Here is a 7,591-nt window from a genome sequence, read left to right on the forward strand (position 1 = left end):
GCTCGCAAGATTAGCTGTCCTCTCTTTGTTTCAATTGCCAGAAAGTATTTGTTAGGAAAACAGTCCTTGTGACACACCGGCACCGATTCCCTGCCGCCTCCCATGAAGAGGCTCTGTGGCTCTTGTCACGGCACACTTTCGGATGGAGGAGGCAAATCGAGAGCCCAAGAAGGGAGTGGGCCAGGACGTGCGGGGAATACGCAGCGCACACCGCGAGTGCCCGAGCTGCAGTGTATCCGCAATCCAGAGATCTGATGTCATTGCCTCCCAGGCAGTTCTCCAGCGTGCAGGCGCAGCCATCTGTGCAGCAGATCATTTGTTACCCATGTAGGCCTCCGACACCGACCACCAACAAACCTCCGGCCAGCTCCAAGGAGGGCGAGGTGAGTATTGCCGTGAAGCGTGCACGCACCACACTTGAAATGCACGAGCATGGCCCTGTAGGTACCGCAAGTCTGAGGAATCTCCAAGAATGGACATTCTTGGATTACATAGCATGTACGAGCTGCTGTATGATAACTCATTTTGAAAGGGCTTTCAGGCTCCAGTCCAGCGTCCTACTCAAAACAGATTCAGCATTGAATTCATACCAGTTTTCTTAGGGCTTTTGTCAGTTGTATCTTAAAAGCCTGCAAGGACAGAGGCTGGGACACGTGTCCCAGTACTGGTTCCAGTGCCTGACTGGCTCCACGGGGAACTGATTGCCCCCAACCCATTCTACGCAGTAGCAACCTGCTCGGTTTCAGTTTAGGACAGCTGCCTCTTGTCCTCTGCCTGTGCACTTCAGCCAGGAGGGGTTAGTGAGGTGACAGCCGTGGGCTCTCCAGTACCAGAAAGCAGCTACCAGGGATGTCCCCCGTGTTCACTCCAGGCTAACAAAGATAAAGCCCAGTTCCCTAGCCTCTCCTTCTCTCCTCCTGGGGCAAGTGCTCCAGCCCTTCACCATCATGCTGCCCCTCCTCACCACGATGTGCTAGATTAGACACAGCTGTATAGCAAGAGATCATGTCAGAAACCTCTCCCAGGGTAAGACACACCTGACATACACTGCTCTTTCTTCATCCACAGAACCTCCCTTTGTCACTAGAAGGCACTGAGGTTGGTCACACAGTTTATTCCTGGTTAATCTATGCTGGCTATTCCCAATTACCTTCTCCATGTGACCACAAAAGACAGCAGAGAACACTTGTGCCATGGCTTTCCTCCCAGACCAAATTGAGGGAGATCACCTGACAGCCCCAGGCTTTCCCCAGCCATCAGGGATCTCCCTGATCTCCACGACCTTTCAAAGATAACGGTGGCATCACTGCAACACCTGCCAACTCTCTCCACCCACCTGGGTCATCCTGTTTGGTCCCTCTGAATGTGTCAAACTCTCAGTAGCTGCTGTCTCAACCACCCCCACTACAGGAGCCCTCTCCTTGAGCCCTGTCTGCAAGCACAAAGGCCTGGGGAGATCTTGGTAATGAAGATCAGGACAAGAAAGGCACCAAGTAGCTCAGCCCACCCACTGCTGAGCAGGAGGCTGTTTCAGCCCCCAGCCAGAGTAGCTGCAGGATGCCAGCTGCATTCCTGACCTATCTGTGAGATAGCTGCTCCTTGACAGCAGCCAAACAGGCATTTCACCCTCCCCACTCAGGAAGTTTCTCCTGGTCACAAAACAGCCCAGGAAGAAATCAGACCACAGATATTTGAAGCAGAAGTCTCCACTGTCCCCCTCAGGTGGGTTCAGCATCACACAGGCTCCCTGCAATAGCTTCTTCATTAAAAATACACTCAAAAGAGCAACTCTGCAACTTCAGAAATTAAAATAACCACTATTCAGAACATGGGTCACATGCAAAAGACGTTGGGAATCTGCATTCTGGGAACAAAGGGGTTTCAAAAAGCCTCCATCCTGGAAGACAAGGCTGGCATGATAAGGGGAGCCAGCAGAGGCAAAAGGGCATTCTTTGGATAGTTGAAGTTCTGCCCAATAGCAGAGTAGAAAGGGAGACAGAATTGTCAAGAATTGCAGGTTACATATTAAAAAAGAGGGTGAAGAGGCCAAAAAATACTTTTAGGAGCAACTTGCTGGAAGTATGAACATTAGTGAATTCTTTTTCAAATACTTGAGAAGGAAGCACGCCAGAGATTCTGGCAATAAGACAAGCCAAGATTAAAGGGATTGTTCAGACTATCCCACAGAAAAAAATAATTATTATTTTTGGTTTGTTTTATCTGAATCCAGTGCAAAGGAACTTGAGAAGATTTCTTAGCTAAAAAAGCTTGGTTTTCCTGGGTTTTTACTTGAATGTGTACTGGGTACACTGAAGGTCCTGTTTCACCCCCAAAGAGTAGAAGATTAAGTTATGGAACAAATCCTTTAGGACCAAACTGTTTTCACCTCAGTGTTATAAGGTCCTCCAGAGATAACTTGCTTAAATTTAAAGTCTCTTGCTAAAAACTCCTATGGGAGGTGGCTAGTGCAATGTCAGTTTTTAAGACAGGCATTAAGGGACCTAAGAAAACTTTAAACCTGTAAATCCAATATGAATTATGAAGCAAAATGCCAAAAAGTCCACCAACCCAACCCAAAAAACACATAAACAAGACATACTGGGGAGCAGTTGGCAGAGATTTTGTATAGAGATTCCTACCATGCATATCTAGTGGCTTTATTTAGTGGAGTCAAACATATAAAACTGAGATCCTCTTCAAATAAGAACTCAGATTTCCAGAGGCCTTTGAGAATGTCCCTGATTAGGAGCTCTTGAAACTAAGTTGTCATTAGACTAAAAGGAATTCACTTCATAGAGCTCAGAGAGAAATGTAATTCAAGTGGATGTTAAGATGCACTGGGGAAAACCAAACCCCAGGAATACATCTCTGTTCACAAAAGGAACAAGTTCCCAATACCCCTGCAAAAACATCAGCTCCATTTTCCATAGCAGCCAAAGAGTCAAAAGGTCCTGGACACACTAATGGAGAAGGAATCTACCTAGGAATATAAAATGAAAGGAGCTGCTAGTCTCTCTGTAGCTCCCCAAGACACAAATTGCTGGAAGACTACGCTAGGAAAATATCACTATATGCTTACAGTATTATTACTGTTCCCTACATATTTGTCACTGCCTGCTTTTGGAAGTGGGATACTAGACTCAGTTCTGACAGTCATTCGTACAGTCCAATATTGTTAGAATTGTCAAGCTAGAGATTGTCCCAAGGACGCATCAGAAACTGAGAATCCTCCAGGCAGTTTCTCAAGAAGTCCCCACAATGCAAATCAGTGAAAGAGGAGCAAGTATTTTGAGGCCAAATTCAGTTACAAGTGGACTTTAAACCGTGAGAGAACAGTCTCCTGATAGTCAATTTTTTCATATTCAGTCAAATAGTAATTTGTGCTTGGTTCTGGTAAACGGAAGTGGGGAATAAAACTCGGTTCCATTGTCAAATTTGTATTCCTTTAGGGAACCACCCAAGGTCAAAGTCAGCTGATCTGTTTAAATCAGAGGGGTAACTCAGGTGTGTAAGAGGTACATTCTTGTTGTATGTATGGTAGGATAATCCCTAAACCCAAATTAAACTGGAGTACATGCAGAGTTGAACCAGTATTTCTGCATTAGCAGTTTGGCTCAGAATCAGCTCAACTATTTAGTGCTAATCCCAGATCATGTCTATTTGCTCTGGGCTGTTCCAAAGTGAGAGTCCTGTTCTGACAAAATTCCCGCACTCCTGGAAGCACAGGTCTAGACCAGGCTCACAACCCACATCAGAGATGAGCTGGGCACTCACCAAAGGAGCAGATCTCCTCCAAAACTGGATTTATAGATACTAAGGCCAGAAGCAACTGCTGTGATTACATCAGACATGCTGCACAACGTCAGATTGTCTCAGTAAGATATTCCATGAATTACATATTTTAATCAACTATCAAATACTTGTATTGCATTGTTAAAAGGAGAACTTCATATTCTTTGTTTGATACAGTGAAATAATCAGTCTGTACTGGTTTCTCAAAAAAGCCTGTCAGAACACTTCCAATTGAAGATGAAGTGTTTGTCCGGAGGTCACGACGAAGGACCTACTGAAAGATGCAGCTGTAGTCTTACAGCTTCAGAATAAGGAAAAGCACCACAGGAGTTAACCTTCTCTCTGTCATCAGGCACAAGACTTCTCACTACAGGACACCAGAAATGCTCTAGTCAAAAAAGAGGTGCACAGAGGACATATGGATCTAAGAAGTCACAGTAATACTTATTTGTCTGGATTGGGAACAAAGCAGTTAAGGAAACAAGTGAAGCCAGTGTTTCCCAGCAGTTCTTCTGACCCGCTTACAGGTAAGCCACAAAACAGAAGGGCCAGAATATCCCTGCTTAAGTCATAACAGTAAAACAAGCCACTAAGCTAATTTTTTTTTTAATGAGTAGCTCCCTGTATGAGTTTCTGTAGTCCTTCTCAACCTCACAGCTCAGAGGGCAGTAGGGAAGAGCACAATGCTCCTGGATGTAAAAGTCAACAGCCAGCTCAATTATGACAATTCATTTATGCAAATGCAGAACTTGCTCACATGCCCCTCCCAAACCTGAGCTGGCAAACAGGTGTAAAAGCTACAGCACGAGTAGAGTAGTACTTCACCTGGGCTGACAGAGGCCACAGGAGCCTCCTGGCACATGGAAACCAACAAAAACCCTCAGCTTAAACAAGCAACAGCTGTCTTTGGATTTACAACTCTATATCCAGAGAAGAACTTTAATTTCTTTGTTTAGCAACATCAGAAAAACATTAACAGCTTCAGTAAGGAGTGGACTGCTGTGAGCTCTATCAATGCCCTCATTCTATGCTTCTGACATGCATATTGGGAACCTGTGTTGCGACACTTTTGAAAGGTAAGCTAAACAGATTTTTTTTTATTAGCTGCAATATAAAGTTCACGCACATGGTTCATGTAAGTACAACTATAAGGCAAAAGTAACTGAAAAAGAGGGATTTGATCGTACCTGACAGAACTTCAGAGTTGCACAGTTGTACATCTTGACTTCTGCTTATACAATTTAATAACAACAGGAGGAATTTGATTACCAAAGATCTAATATGATATGCAAAGTGCATGTACTTGATGCCGATTCAAATAGAACAATTATTAGGCCAGACATTCTCACACAGCTGGAGAAAAGCTATTGTAGCTACACCCACTAGCCTGGTTCAAACTGGGGAAGGGCTGGGAGAACTGAAAGAGAAAGCTGTGCTGAACAATAAATGCTGGAAGAGATGCCCTACAAATTCATCCTATGAAAATTCCCTTCAAATATATCACCCAAATGAAGTAAATGAATTGTGGGGGACTGGCTTGTGGAAAATAATAAGCAAACCCCTTAACAATAGTGATGTAGCGGGTGGGGTTTGTACTGAGATCCCAAGGACCTTAAAATTGTTGGGGAATATTCCTTCTCAGGTCCTTGTGACTCCAAACCACAAATAGATTCCTGTTTATTTGCTGGGTGTTTCTGAAAGCAGTAGATGGTTAAAAAATACCAAAGAACACCAAGCAAACAAAACCTCACACACAGTTACAAAGAACTGGTGGGTCTAACAGGCACTGCTATAAAACTGTACAGCATTGAATATTCCAGTGTCCAACAACAGAGAAGAAATGTTCTGGCTTAGAACAAGGAATTCCTCCTACCAGTAAAGACACAAATTCTGCTTGCAAAAAATAGGCCCAAATAAAAAAGCAGAAATTGGCTTTATCACATGTGGAGGTGAACTTGAATGAAAGGGCCACTGCAACCACTCCCATAATAAGAAAAAAATAGTGTCCCTGGTGTTGTGGGTGTGAGCCTCTCAAAACAAAACCAGCAATTCTCAGAGAGAGATGTTGGTAAGAGATTAGTAAGCAACTGGAATATGTTTCTAAAAAGCATGGCCACTCTGGAACAATGTAAAATAATACTTTTGAACACTGAGGTGAAAATTTGTTACAGTGGTGAAGTCTATGCTCTGTTCATGAATATAAAAGGGAGGCAAAATCAATGGACTGGGAGTACCAGTATGCTCTGCTTTACCAGGATTCCAAAGGCATGTCATGGTTGGACACCCCCTGGAATATTTGGGAGTTACAAAACTTAAAAGGACAATCCTATGAGACAAATTCAAGGCAAATTAAAAAGGTCCAAACAAGGGAATTGGTGCAGCTTGTACTGCAGGCATGGTCTCTGCAGCTGTGTCTCGTTGGGATGGTAACAAGGGTGAGCAGGTAGCCATGGGTCACTCAACAAAGCTTTGCAGAGCTATGACAGCCATCCTGAACTCCTCTGACTGCTTTCTAGCAAAAGTCAGTCTGAGTCTTTCTTAGAAGCTGTGGGGAGATGGTTCTTGTTCCTTTCTTCTGCAGTTACTGTGACTACCTGTTTGTTTTGTTAATTCATTAATAGCACCAGCCCAGAAAACACTGTGTTGTTGGAACTGTTACAATCCCTCTGGTCTTAGCCTGCCTCTCCTCATGATACTCAAAATGCAGTGACACAGAAGGAAGCCTACATCATGTCAAACAAGCAAGCAATTAGAAACAAGCTTGCCATTGGCAGCCAGCTGAGGGAAAAAACAAACTCCCTAACAAAACAACAAGAAAACCTCACCATTTTATTCACATCCAAGCTTTCAGAGGCAGTCTGTGTGCTGAGGTGTATTTTTTTTCTACTTAGTTGACACCTTTCTCTTAAAGATGCAGTGTTGCAGTTATCAGACACTTTAGGATGCACCACTTCCACAGCAGAAGGAACTTAACACAGGGAGCTACCTGAACGCCTCTCGTTGTTTAATATACATTTACAAAGAACTATTCATTGAGATCTAAGTGTTTATGCTGTTCAAGTGCTGTAGGGAAGAATCAAAAACTATCACCCAAGGACCTGGGCCATTAACACAGGTATCTGTGTTTTGCAGAGTTAACAGGCATTATTCTAACCTAATCTGAACAAGGAGTCTAGTTTTTCCCAAACACAGAGCATTGATAGAAACTGGAAAATGAAATAACATTCTTATTTCACCCTTATTTTCCAGTTAAACTACAAGGAGATTTTCTCAATGGTTTATTGAATGTTTCAGTGCTTGTTCAAAGTTAAGCACTTAAGCACCTCCCACTGGGCAGAGAAGGAGACTGGTCCCACAACGCTGTTAGCATGAGGGAGCAGTAAAGGTGGCTGCTGCAGGGGGAAAGGTGAGCCAGGGAGGTACGAGCAAGGCAGGCAGAGAAGTGGTGCCAACTACAAGAAGCAGTCCCACGGTACCTGAGTGAGGAGAGCAGAGCAGGGCCAGCAGCAGCAGCAAGAAGGCTGAGGCCTTGAGGAGCAGGTCCAAGGGCAAAGCAGGCAGCCAGCAGGGCAGACACAGAGTCAGGGATCCGCAAAGGACTAGCTCTCGTGCTTGAGAGAAGCTCCTAAGGCACAGCAGAGAAAGCTCAAGTGGAACCTCTCCCCACCTGGCTGTTTTTCAGCAGCCTGATGGGGGTCACACAGGTGCAGCACATCAGGGCTGAGCCAAGCCCTGGGGCAGTGAGGCTGCAGAGCTGGGGGGGCGCTCAACCCCTCACAGTTACTGTCACCACCCCACT

At 44.6% G+C, this 7,591-nt stretch overlaps 1 long non-coding RNA gene across 1 annotated transcript; it reads left to right on the forward strand.

Moving 5' to 3' along the window:
- Positions 1-27: 27 nt before the first annotated feature.
- LOC137480132 (uncharacterized) lies at positions 28-5,527 on the forward strand. The gene is made up of 2 exons (XR_011002715.1): positions 28-383; positions 4,145-5,527. It is a non-coding gene; the product is annotated as an uncharacterized lncRNA (long non-coding RNA).
- The last annotated feature ends 2,064 nt before the right edge of the window (positions 5,528-7,591 follow it).

Source organism: Anomalospiza imberbis, chromosome 10, assembly GCF_031753505.1.
Source record: "Anomalospiza imberbis isolate Cuckoo-Finch-1a 21T00152 chromosome 10, ASM3175350v1, whole genome shotgun sequence".
In the NCBI taxonomy this organism is placed as follows: Eukaryota; Metazoa; Chordata; class Aves; order Passeriformes; family Viduidae; genus Anomalospiza; species Anomalospiza imberbis.